We start from the raw sequence: 12951 nt of genomic DNA, 5'->3' as shown, positions 1-12951 counted from the left end.
TTTTAAATAAATTTTATTAAATTTACAATTAAAAACATATCGACATTACATACACAAAGGGAAAAAAAAAAAAAAGAACACTCGGTCTTACAAACTGGAAAGAAAAGAGAAGAGGAGATGTAAAAGAAAGAAAGAAACAAAGGAAGAGAAAGAAAAAAAAAAAAAAAGATGCGTTTAAAAACAGACAATATCCTTTTTGACAGTCTGCAAGATCCAATTCTCCTACCTTAATTTGAATACACACATCTTATCGATATCTATGCTTAAATTGCCCATTGTCCATTAAGCAGTTTATCTCTGGACTAACCAATTATACCAAGAGTTCCAATTATCGTAAAATGTTGAAGCCTCTTTGTTTTTAAGTGCTATAGTTAATTTATCCATTTCTGCACAATCACATATTTTCTGGATGACCATTTGTTCTGTAGGTGCATAGGGTGATTTCCAACACTGGGCAAACGCTAATCTGGCTGCAGTTAGGATATGAATTGTTACATATTTCATCTTTTTGGGTAAATGTTTATCAGAGATCCCTAGTAGGAAGAACTCTGGTTTGTATTCGATTTGTTCTTTGGTTATCTCCTCCAACCATTTTCTGATTTTTGCCAATATTTCTGGGTTTCTTTGCAAGACCACCACATATGAAAGTAGGTTCCTTCTATGCTTTTACATTTCCAGCATTTTGGACTCGTGTTTGGGTTCATTTTCGCCAACCTCGAAGGGGCAAGTGCCATCTATAAAACATTTTGTATGTATTTTCTTTATATGCTGCCGATTTTGTAATCTTAATATTTCTGTTCCAAATCTTTTCCCATTCTGATAATGTAATACTTCTTCCGACATTCCTGCTCCAGGCTATCATGTTCCCTTTGACTATCTCTTGTTCTAATTCTACTTCCAGTAAGTATTTATAGAATTTGGATATGTTCTTTTTGTTTGATCCTAGTAAAATTTTATCTAAATACTGCAGTTTGTTATAAATTCCAAAGTCTTTTATATCTTGTTTGTATCTGCTATGGATTTGTATATATAACCACTGATCAATTTTAAATCCCTGTTCCTGTAGTTCTTGTCGAGTTTTTAATTTCCCTTGCGGATCTAATAAATCTTTATATTTAATCATTTTTGTTATGTCCAAATTATTGGGATGTACCATTGCCTCCATTGTTGATAGCCAGATCGGAATTTTTAGATAGTGTTTTTGCATATTTTTTTCCAATTAATTAATAATGAGTCCCTAATGAGGTGTCTATGAAAGTAAGACTGCTTGGGTTTCCCCACTTCCCATAAGAAGGCATGCCACCCTCTCTGGAGGTCATGCCCTTCTAATGCTAAAATTCTTTTGTTAAGTAAGTTCACCCAGTCTTTTATCCATAATAAGATAGCTGCCGAATAATATAATTCCCAATTTGGAAGGGCTAGACCCCTCTACTTTTCGCATCTTGTAAGGCCTTTACATTGATCCTGGGTTTTTCCCCTGCCAAATAAATTTAAGTGTGATCTTATTTAATTCTTCAAAAAAATTTTTGACAACTTAATTGGGATTGTCTGGAATAAATAAAGAAATTTTGGTAATATATTCATTTTAATCGAGGCAATCCTGCCCAATAAGGAAAGCTGCAACTTATTCCAGGATTCTAAATCTTTCTTTGTTTGTTGAAGTAGTTTATCATAATTGTTCTCTTTGAGTGATTTACCTTGTGGTGTTAACCATATTCCTAAATATTTGACCCTTTTTGTTACCTGTATCCCCATCATTGTTTCTAATTCTTCCTTCTGGTTTTCTGTTAAATTTTTGGTCATTAATTTCGTCTTTTTTTCTATTAATTTTTAATCCTGCCACTGTGCCAAATTGTTCTAATTCTTTTATTAGATTATAACCTTTTTCCATGGGTTCCTCCAAAAAGAAAACCTATATCGTCAGCAAACGCTTGTAGTTTATATTCTTCTGATTTGACCCTCACTCCTCTAATTTCAGAGTTTTGTCTAACCCGTGTTAAGAGTGATTCTAGGGCAAAAATGAAAAGAAGAGGTGAGAGAGGGCAGCCCTGTCTGACACCTTTTTCTATATTTATTGGATCTGTTTGTTGCCATTGATTAGTATATTAGCCTGTTGTGTGTTGTAAATAGTTGTTATAATGTTTTCAAATTTGGTGCCAAGACTCATATTGTAAATTTTTGAATTAAAAGTGCCAATTTAAGTTATCAAATGCTTTCTCAGCATCTAAAAACATGAGTGCGGATTGTTTCTCCGGGTGGGCTTCATAATATTCTAGGACATCGATAACGGTTCTTAAATTGTTCTTTATTTGTCGGGACGGAAGAAATCCATTTTGATCTTCGTGTATATGTGGATTTAAAGCTTGTTTTACTCTATTAGCTATGATAGAAGTAAACAATTTATAATCGGCATTTAAAAGTGAAATCGGTCTATAGTTGTTGATGTATCTATGATCTGCATCCTCCTTCGGGATTAGCGAAATCAGCGCCCCCCTCCACGAGTCCGGCATCTTGGCTGCCAGAAGTACCTCATTAAACACTTCCAGCATCAGTGGTCCTACTAGTTCCAATATTGCTTTATATAGTTCTGCGGAATCCCATCTGGTCCTGGAGATTTGTTATTACTTTGATTCTCCATTGCTGACTTCAATTCAGACCATGTAATATCTTTATTCAATAACTCTATCCATTCCTCTCCAATTACCTTGTCATTCGTCTCCTCTAAGTAAGTTCTTATTTTATCTTCATTAACTTCCTCCTTTTTATATAATCTTTGAAAATAGTTGTAAATGATATCTTTTTTCTTCTCTATCTCATGTTGTAAGACATCTTTCTCATCCATTAGTTGGTGTATCAATCTCTTTTCTTTCACTTTTTAAGTTTATGGGATAGCCATCTTCCTGGTTTATTTGCATGCTCAAAATAATTTTGTTTGGACCTTTTCAAGTTAATTTCTATTTTATCTTGTTCAAGTAAGTTCATTTTATGTTTAATTGTTATTAACTGATTTTGTGTTCTCTGGTTTTTAGGGGATTTTTGAAGTTGTATTTCTAATTCTTTAATTTGTTGTTGGAATTTATTTTGTTGGGCATGTATTCTTTTATTTCTCATGGCATTATAGGAGATTGTTGTTCCTCTTATAATTGCCTTCATTGTATCCCAAATATTTTGTTTCGTGGTTGCTTCATTATTATTTTCTTTTAGAAAATAATTTAATTCCTCTTTCAGCTTCTTAATGTACTCTTCTTCGTTTATTAACTGAGTATTTAGTGTCCATCTTTTCTTTGTTTTTCTCCTATCTCTCCAAATTAGTTGTATTGGGTTGTGGTCGGCCCATTCATTTGGTAGGATTTTAATTTCTTTTATTTCATTGGCCAATTCCCCATCCATCCAGGCCATATCTATTCTGGTCCAGATTTTGTGTGGATTTGAATAATATGTGAACTGTTTCTCTTCTGGGTTTAGTTTTCTCCATAAGTCTATTAAGTTTAATTCTTTCATCATGTCCTTACAGGGCATAGAAAATTCTCTTTTCCCTTTCTTGTTCTTATTCACATTACTATGGTCTTTTTTGATGATCAGCAATGGAGTTGAAGTCGCCTATCATGCAGATATTCCTTTTTTCGAAACCTATTATTCTCTGATGAAGATCTTTAAAAAATTTCCCTTGTTCTTCATTTGGTGCGTAGATTGCTACCAATAAAAATGTAATATGATTAATCCAAATTTGTATAACCAGAGTTCTTCCTTCCGGATCCGACCAGATTAGTTCTGCTTTTACATCATCTTTCACAAATATTGCAATTCCTTTCTTTTTATGTTTGTCTGCTGGTGCTGTAAAAAGTTTTCCAAGTTTCGGCAAATTAAATATCTTTCATCCTTTTTCCTAATGTGTGTTTCTTGTAGGCATATTATGTCGGCGTTTTGTCTAATTAATTTAGTTAATATCCTTTTCCTTTTAGATGTTGAATTTAAACCATTTATATTAATGGAGAGGAGTTTCTTTCCTATCTCCATTTATCTAGGTCTGTTTAGTTTTTGTCTAGTGATGATTCGGTTTTCTTCTTGCTGTTGTTGTGAGATTGGTTCTTCTCTCCCTGGTTGTGGTTTGTCGTTCCCTAAATTTTGAGGAAGTCCTTCTTTTTGGTTTCTATGGCGATTACGATCATCCTGTGGTTTCCTTTTAGTTTCCTCCTTGGTGTATTGGTTATCCGTGCCTATTAGCTGATCATGAAAGTCTTGGGCCTGTTCTATAGAATCTATTTTGATTTTTCTCTCTTTCCAAGTTATTAACATCCCTTCTGGGATTAACCATTTAAAAGGAATTTCTTTTTATTTAAATAATTGGCCAAGAATTTATAATCCTGTCTTATGACCCTCACTTTCCTTGGGATTTGTTTTAGGATCGTAATCTCTTTACCTCTATATGTTATTGTTTCTTCTCTGGACCTTTTAAGAATTAGGTCTCTCACACACCTCCTTGTGAAACGAATATGAATTTCTCTTGGGCAGTTATGGCGTCTAGCATAACTTGTGCTGACCCTATACACCTCGTCAAATTCTTTGATTAGATCATCTTTTTCTTTCCCTAACCATTCAGCCAATAGTTCTGCCATTAATTGTTCTAGTTCTTCATTTTTCGCTTCTACCACATTTTGAAACCTTAAATATGCCGCTGCTTTATCCATTTCGAGGTGGACGAGGAGTCTTCGGTTTCTCTAGTTACATTTCTAAATTCCTCCTCTATCCTTTCAAAGTTTGTCTCCATCCGTTCTGTCCTACTCTCTATTTCTCTTATCTTAACTTCGTTTTTCTCCATAGCCTGTTGCAAGGACCCTATCTTATCCTCCACCTTAAGTAAATCTGCTTTCATTTCCACTTTAAGCTTTCCCATCTCATCTTTTAATTCGCTAATATCCGCTCTGGTTTCTATGTGATTCTTAATCATTATTTCTTGCATCTTGGATATTGCTTCTTGCAAGGATAGTAGGGTAGCTTGTATATTAACGTTAGAGACATTGGACTGTTTTTCCCCTATTAGAGATTCTTCAATGGTTTTTGGATTGTTGGTGAAGCAGAAGTTAAAGTAGTTGTTAGGGTCGGGGTGGTCTTCTTTCCGATTTCAAAGCCATAGTTGTCGTGGAGGTCATCTCTCTTAATATTTGTTTTTGTTGTTGCACTATATTGGATATATTGTCCCAGATCACCATTCAGTGTTTAACCCTAAAATAAAAATTCTATTCTAATACTTCAATCAAATATATAGATAGGCAGTCTACACCTATATTATAAAATGTTATCTAATAATATAATAATCTTTATAATTAATTTATATACTGAATATCAATATTAATCATCAATAATACATCAAATCCAACCCAGTTACTTCTTTAAGAATTAATCTTAAGTATTCTAAATAATCTAAATCAACACTATTTTTCACTCTTTGTTGTTACTATTTAAGACAATCAAATCAATTGTCACTGAAATCTATAAGAACAATATACCTTTTTTTTTTTTTTTCCTCCTTTTGAGTAGGTAAATTTATCAGGCTTTTTAAGGGGTTAAGATAGGAAGGAGAAAGACTGGAACAATGGGGGAAGAGAAGAGGGAAAAGTTTACCTTGATTTGAGGCAGTCAGTAAGCAAGGGGCTAGAGGTTCAAATTGTAAAAATAGTGCCCAAATGGTAATATTAAAGTATTACCAAATAGAAATTCCAACAAATAAAGAAATGTGATAAGAGAAAAAATATAAAATAAACTTTATAGTCAGTCTTCAAGCTAAAGGTTTAAGTTTGAGTTTCTTCCCAGCACTCCGGGGAGCGAATGGTATAATGTGCTGATTAATCGCAATAAGAAGTCAATCCTTCCCAGCCTTCTGTTGGTCTCTTCTTCCTTCTTCCTCTTCCTTCTTTCCCCTTCCCGGTTTTGAGTTCAATGTGCAAATCTCCTTCACCTATTATTCCCTCCAAAATCCAATAGTCATCTCTTCTTGGTCACTTAACAATCTGTCCTCCCAGCTGTATTAAATAAAGCCAATAATCCTATTGAACTCAATTCAGAGAATTAATAAGTCACTTTCAGTGCCGCAATTTTTCCTCCTCTGTCACCTCCTTCCTCTCAAATATTGTCAAAAGTTAATCCCAAATGCCAAATCACTCACAAATTCAAGTCTCCAATCTCCTGGTTTCTGATGTTCTTCCTCTCTCCCCAGGAGTTTCCCTTTCAAAAGCTGTAATCCACACTTTTGTTCTAACGAGCCTTTCTGCTCGTGATTGTCACACTTCCGCTTTTCAAGCTGCTTTTCTGGCCGCTTTTCTCTCCTGCTTCCACAAAGTGCTACTCACAACCAGGAAGATAAATCTCTCACCCCACTGTCATTCTTCAATCTTCGATCTTCAATATTGTATTAAGCTCTTTCAACACCTTTTCCTGCTCCGATCTTGCAGGCTGTCACTATCTTGCTTAGTCACCTCAGTGGCAGACCGGACTTTGGAGCCGCCATAAACTGGCAGCTAGCTCTTCCACGCTGGGCTCAGGAGCTCTTCTCTTCGTTACCAGGGGGTTGCCTACCCCCACCCTGTAACTCGAGATTCTCCTATACTGACACGAACCTCTCCGGGGTTTGTGTATCCCCTGGGGATCGCTCCAGACGCTAGAGAAGGTAATAGAAAACCACAGCAGTCTTCTCCACCTCTGCACGTCCCTGTCCTGCCACCGGAAGCTCTCATCACTTTAATTTTAACCCAATAATTATATACCCTGAATTTATACAAAGCAGAAATTGTGTAAATTAACAATTATCTATGAGGGCAGGAGCTGAACTCCTTTTATCCATCCCAAAGATACGCTTCTTGGTCTGAATATTTTTTATACATAGACAGGACTATTGCCAACTTGATTCCAATTGGATAAGGCAGATATTATTGATATGTGAAAATGAACATGCTAATGGAGGCCCTCAAAACCTGGATAGTTTTTCAATAGTAGAATATTCAGTAGAATATCCTCTAGGGACCTTATGGCTCTTCGGGCCTTTAATGGTCAATTTGAAGATGAACATAATAGACTAAAACATCGTTGATATGTTCCCTAATATTCTGAAAAGCTGCTCTTGAATTCTATGAAGATATTGGATCTGTTGTTCATCCCAACCACCCCACTCACCTTATCAGATAGAGAAAAACACACAAACCTGTGCGACTTTGTAGGTGCCTACAAACATTGACATCTGGATGGAGATGTCGCTTCCTGCTGCATCAATCAGAGCCAGGAGGTTGTCCTTCCTCCCACAGCCATAGTTGGGGACATTGGATTCTCCAGTGGAGAGCATGTCCAGCAAGGCATCTGAAGTGCGGAAGGGGCTTCCATAGTTGTCATGGATGTTGTAACCAAGTGTGAGATTGTGCAGGAGCTGGGAATTCTTGCTGACCATATGAATAGCAAAAATTGACATTAGGGTATTTGTTAAAGCAGAACTCTTCCTATTGAAAAACAATATTCATGTTATTATATTCAATAGCAACAAGAAATGTTTTTAAAATATATAATCCTTCACAAACCTACTAAACCTTAGGCCAACATTGATCCAAATCGAATGTTCAATTATGCAAATGAGAGAGGCAACTACAATTGTTTCAGTCACTACTTAAACAAAGGTCATTATTTAAGTGAGGAACCCAGGAATGAACTGAGAAAGGAAAATCATCTAGATTTCATTCAGGTTTTTTAAAAACTCCATCTTTGGATTTTACTGTCTTCCACAAAGTAAGGCAAAAAAGGGAAGCCATGGAAATCAAAATCATTCAGGAAATTAGACAGGTCCTGAGGTACAAAAATAAGTGACATAAGAAGAAAAGAAGGAGTGTTAGAATTGCACATGGAGGGAGTGCAACTCCATCACCCTGCATGACTTACGAAGGAGAAGGTATAGGAGGGCTGTTGAAAGGCCACATTATAGGCGACACATATATTTCAGTTATGACCACACCAATGAGATGGTCTCCAGGCCTGTAAAAGCTCCATGGATTGTACCCATCCTGGTGCTCCAAACTCAATGGGCATTTCCTTCTCAGCTTCCCACAGACTGATGGGGACACCAGCAGCAGCAGAAGCAGAAGCAGGAGTTCCATCATTCATGGCATTAATCAATCCACTTCCTGTTTCTAACACAAATAACAGGAACAGTTGGAAAAATTCAAAGACTCTGAGAAGTGCCAGTGGCTTTCCTGATCTAAACAGAGAATCACTCAGTTTCATCTGCAAAGGAGAGAAAGGTGCAATCAAGAGCAGAGCCTGTACCTGTCCCAAAACTTGGTCCCAGAGAGCTTCACCCAAGGAATTTATCCTTTTCTAATATAAGATCCTTTTCATGTGGCTTCAATCTGATGTCTACATTGAAGTCTAAAACTGGAGGTATAGCATCACAGGTCTCAAAGGCCCAGATGGTCATAATTACAGTGAGAAGCAACTTCTCCTCTTGGGATCCTGAACTTTTTCTGGGTTCCATCTGCAGAGGAGAGGCTGGAATAAATCATGTTAGTAAAAATGACAGATATACCCCTGGGGTCACTGTTTTGTTGTGGTTGTGGTCCTTCCTCCCAGTCAGGGCAAGTCCAGAAAGTGATGCTGGGGAAGAGAATTCAGCACCCAGCGAATTGACTTCTGCTGTCCTTCAACATGGCCTCTTGTCTCCAGAGATTGCTGGGGAAGGTCACCCAGAGCTATGGAGTTTGGTGCCACTTCTAAGTTAATGCCATTTAACTGTAGTGTTGCCTGTCTTCTAATGACAATCTGCACCCTTGAACTCTGGCCAAGGTTAAGAGTAGACCCTGTTTGGAATTCTGTTTTATGTCATAATCCCATATATTGATCTTAATTGCAGCCGGTTTTAAAATTGCTTGTACCTGAAATGAAATTTCATTTCCCATCTTTTCTAGCAATATTAATTTTGAGATTAAAGCTCATTAAGAAGCAGGAAAGTGACAACTTGTGGACTAGATCATTGGGTACATAGGGAGAAAATTATAGAATGGATGGAATTTTTTAGTTTTATTTTCTTGTCATTCCTGTGTTATCTTACCATGTTCCTATAATACACCAAGATTCTTTTTATTTTGATTTTTCTTAGTTTTTTTAAATAAAGAATGGACTGTAAGTTCTGCAGGTGCTATCTATCCATCCCTATCTTTCTATCTATCATATCTATCTATCATATCTATCTATCTATCTATCTATCTATCTATCTATCTATCTATCTATCTATCTATCTATCTATCTATCTATCTCTATATCTATTTATCAATCCATATCTATCTCTATCTATCTCTATCTATCATCACTCTATATCTACTCATCCATCTCTATCTATCTATCTATCTATCTATCTATCTATCTATCTATCTATCTATCATCTAGCTAGCTAGCTCTATATCTATTTATCCATCCATATCTATCTCTATCTATCATCTATCTATATCTACCCATCCATACCTACCTACCTACCTACCTACCTACCTACCTACCTACCTACCTACCTACCTACCTACCATGTTTCTCACAAAATAAGGCCAGGCTTTATTTTATTTTTTTGACTCCCCCACCTAGAGGGGCCCATATGCACGTACCTCTCCATGAGGCCATTTCTATCGGCTGACAAAAGCTCCCCCGAAGGCAGACTCCCCAGCCGCTTCGGGGCGAGTCATGGCTGCCCGTGTCCCCTCGCCACTAGGCAGTGTCTTTCGGTTATGGAAGCTCCCCAAGGGCAGTCACCAGCCACTTTGATCGGCCGGTAGAAGCGGTCTCGGGGCAAGCGCCCACGCACACTCCCCTTGCCGGGAGGCCGCTTCTATCAGCCGATCAAAGTGGCCGGTGACTGCCCTTGGGGAGCTTCCATCGCCCGAGAGACACTGCCTAAAGGCGAGGGGACACGGGCAGCCACGCCTCATCCCGAAGCGGCTGGGGACTCTGCCTTCGGGGAGCTTCTCTCGGCTGATGTTCTATCGGTAGATCGGTGTATTCTAGCCTAGGCTACCTGCAGGGCACTCCTAAAGGCAAGTTTTCTCCCCACCCACCCCCGCCCTTCCCCCCATTTCTCTTCACCTCGTGTAGTTCTAAAGAATGATATGAGAAATGGCGGGGAAACGCATAGGCCTAAATTTTGGGAGTGGGGCTTAATTGCACCTCATGCCTAGAAATCATGCTGGGCCTATTGGTGGAGGCCCTATTGTTGGAGAAACACGGTATCTATCTATCTATCTATCTATCTATCTATCTATCTATCTATCTATCTATCTATCTAAATAACTACCCATCCATCCATCCATCCATCCAATTTACTGGCCACCCATCTTATCACAGGGAAACCCTACAAAGATGGCGGTGATGCCCACAGTGTGGTGGATGGTGCAACCTGATTTCTAGCGACAGGATTTCTGGAGATCTGGTGGCTCTTCCTCTGTTGTGGGGATCTTCTATTTGGGGGGTGGATGGACCCCTCTGACCTTCCCAATTTCTGGGGCCGAGACTTTCTATACCAAAAAAGGTGCTGTTGGAACTCCTTTGTTCCTGGTTTATTGGCATCCGTTGTTCAGGGAGGATGTTTCTTCACTGGGGGAGACATTAATATGGACTTCTTGGCCCAGAAGGGGAACCGGGGGGCTGAGTGGGAGGGGGGACTGAAGGGACAGGCAGGCCCACCCTGGCAGGGAGGAGCAGAGGAAGGCCCGTATCCCAGGTCCACCGCTTGGAAGTTCTCCCCCTGAACCTCCCTCAGATTCTGCTCTCAGGGTCTGCAGACCAGATCCTGGGTGGCTCCGGATTCAAGCTGTGGCTTTTCAGGGGCAGGTTGATGTGCAATGAGACTCTCTTCTCCTCCAGGAGGTTCCCAGCCATGTCTGACCGAAGCCGGGTGAGACCCAGAGGGAAGGAAGCCCAACCCAACTTCTGGGTTTGTCCCAGGGAGACCCCAGAGGAGGGAGGAGGGGGGCTATGGTCACCCAGGGTTTCTCACCGGCCTTGAGGAGGCTCCATGTGGACCTCTGGCTTCTCTTAGGGGGGCTGCAAGGACCCCGGCCTGGTCAAGCGTGTTGTGTAAACGGGGTCCTCGCCAGAAGAAAAGGGTCCCCAATACAGGTAGTCCTCAACTTATGACCACAACTGAGCCCAACATTTCTGTTGTTAAGTGAGACATCCATCAAGTGAGTTTTGCCCCATTTCATGGCCTTTCTTGCCACAGTCATTAAATGAATCATTGCAGTTGATAAGTTAGGAACCCGGTCATTAAGTGACTTTGGCTTCCCCATTGACTTTGCTTGTCAGAAGGTCGTAAAAGGGGATCACAATGGCCCTGGGATGTTGGTGCCATTATAAACATGAAACTGTGGCCAAGCACCTGAATTCTGATCCCTACATTTGATTCTGCAAAGGTCATTAATTGTGAAAAATGGTCCTAAGTTCTATTTCACAGTGCAGTTGTAACTTGGATTGGTCACTAAATGAATGGTTGGGAGTCGAGGCCTGCCTGTGTATCTCCTCTTGATCAGCTTCTCTTCCAGGAATTCATCTTCTTCCGAGTTCCCATCATCCACTGACTACTCGGCCAAATGGTTCAACCTCGGGAAACAAACCAAGGTTAAGAGGTGTGGAAAGGGAACTTCACGAGGACAGTGGTGTCACCCAAGCAGGAAAAGCCCAAAGCGAACATCAGGCCAGCCATAAAACAAACTTGCATAGGAAAAGGAATCAAATAAAAGGTATTAAAGAAGCCCCTTAGACAAAAGCCCAAATAATTAAGAAAAGTAGGAAAAGAAAGAAAAGAAAACCCTTACAAACACAAGACATGCCAAATCAGCAAAACAAACAAAGGCACAAAATATATTACAAAGGAGACAGACAGGAGATTGCCACAAAACAAATATAAGAAACCATTAAGCTATAAAAGATTAGGACGAAACCGATAAAACAATCAAACCACCCGCAAAGTTTGCCTTCCGCACCTGCGGAGTTTACCCTCTGGCGGGAAGAAAGACAACCCCTGACAGGATTTAAAACATGAAGAAATACAAACACAAGCACTCACACAAAAGGAGAAAAGGGTATAAAAATCAGGGACTTACCATTCGAAGGTAGCTAGCCCAGGAACGCAGACTTCTTGCTATCTCTCGCCTTCCTGAAAAATAAAAAGATCCAGCTTTCAAGCAGTTGTCCGTATCCTTGCGCCGGAGCTCTCCCAGCGGGAAAATCGAATCCTCAGAAGAAAGGCATTTTGACAGCCTTTCAACAGAGGTGCAAATGTGAATGTGGCCACTGGGGAAGAGACCGGGTTCAGAGGGTCATGTGGATCCCACCAGAGTCAGTTGGGTGGCTGGGGCTTCAATCCGGGGGCGGGGGGGCTGAGTTCCAGTCCTGCCTGGGGAGCCAAGCCAGCTAGGAGGCTCTGGGCCAGCCGCTCTCTCGGAGTCCTGGGAAAGAGGCAATGGCAATGGCTTCTGAGCAGCCTGGCCAAGATCTCTGGGCCGGCCTCCACTGGGGGCTTCCGGACCACCTTCCCACCCATCTGGCCGAGGCTGAGGGGCCTCTCTGGGCCTGGCTTCCTCCTCACCGGTCAAGCAACCTCCAAAGGGCTGGATTTGGAGTGGGTTTGGCAGGGGACTGTGCTGTGAGGAGGGGGCACGCAGGGGTCCTGCAGGGCCAGGGGGTCAGCAGTGGGTCTGCCCTCTCCCCAGTGAGGGCAGGGGGAGAGGGAGGCAGGGGGAGCCCCTCCCATCTGGTCTGGGCAGCTCAGGTGCTATCAAAAAGCCCACCTCTGAGGGAGGAGCCTTCCTTGGGATTGGCTGGGAGAGCGGCTCTGGCATCACAGATGGGGGACAGGTGGAGCTCCCAGGGGAGCCCTGGGCACCTGCAGGCCAGGTGGGGTTGGTGGGGTCCAGGGGGGAGGGGAGGTCAGCCTGG

General features: G+C 40.6%; 1 long non-coding RNA gene across 2 annotated transcripts; it reads right to left on the bottom strand.

The window, feature by feature from the left end:
- Positions 1-7169: 7169 nt before the first annotated feature.
- LOC148128599 (uncharacterized) lies at positions 7170-12603 on the bottom strand. Of its 2 annotated transcripts, none has more exons than XR_015746246.1 (3): positions 12117-12603; positions 7918-8523; positions 7170-7427 (listed from the first exon to the last, which is right to left on the bottom strand). It is a non-coding gene; the product is annotated as an uncharacterized LOC148128599 (long non-coding RNA). The 2 variants fall into 2 exon arrangements; XR_015746245.1 differs by lacking the exon at positions 7170-7427 and adding an exon at positions 7467-7484.
- Positions 12604-12951: the final 348 nt, after the last annotated feature.

Source organism: Notechis scutatus, unplaced genomic scaffold, assembly GCF_049901735.1.
Source record: "Notechis scutatus isolate UNSWTSFEM ecotype Mainland unplaced genomic scaffold, rNotScu1.2 NSCUSCF122, whole genome shotgun sequence".
Classification (NCBI taxonomy): Eukaryota; Metazoa; Chordata; class Lepidosauria; order Squamata; family Elapidae; genus Notechis; species Notechis scutatus.
This window is presented reverse-complemented; position numbering and strand designations above follow the sequence as displayed.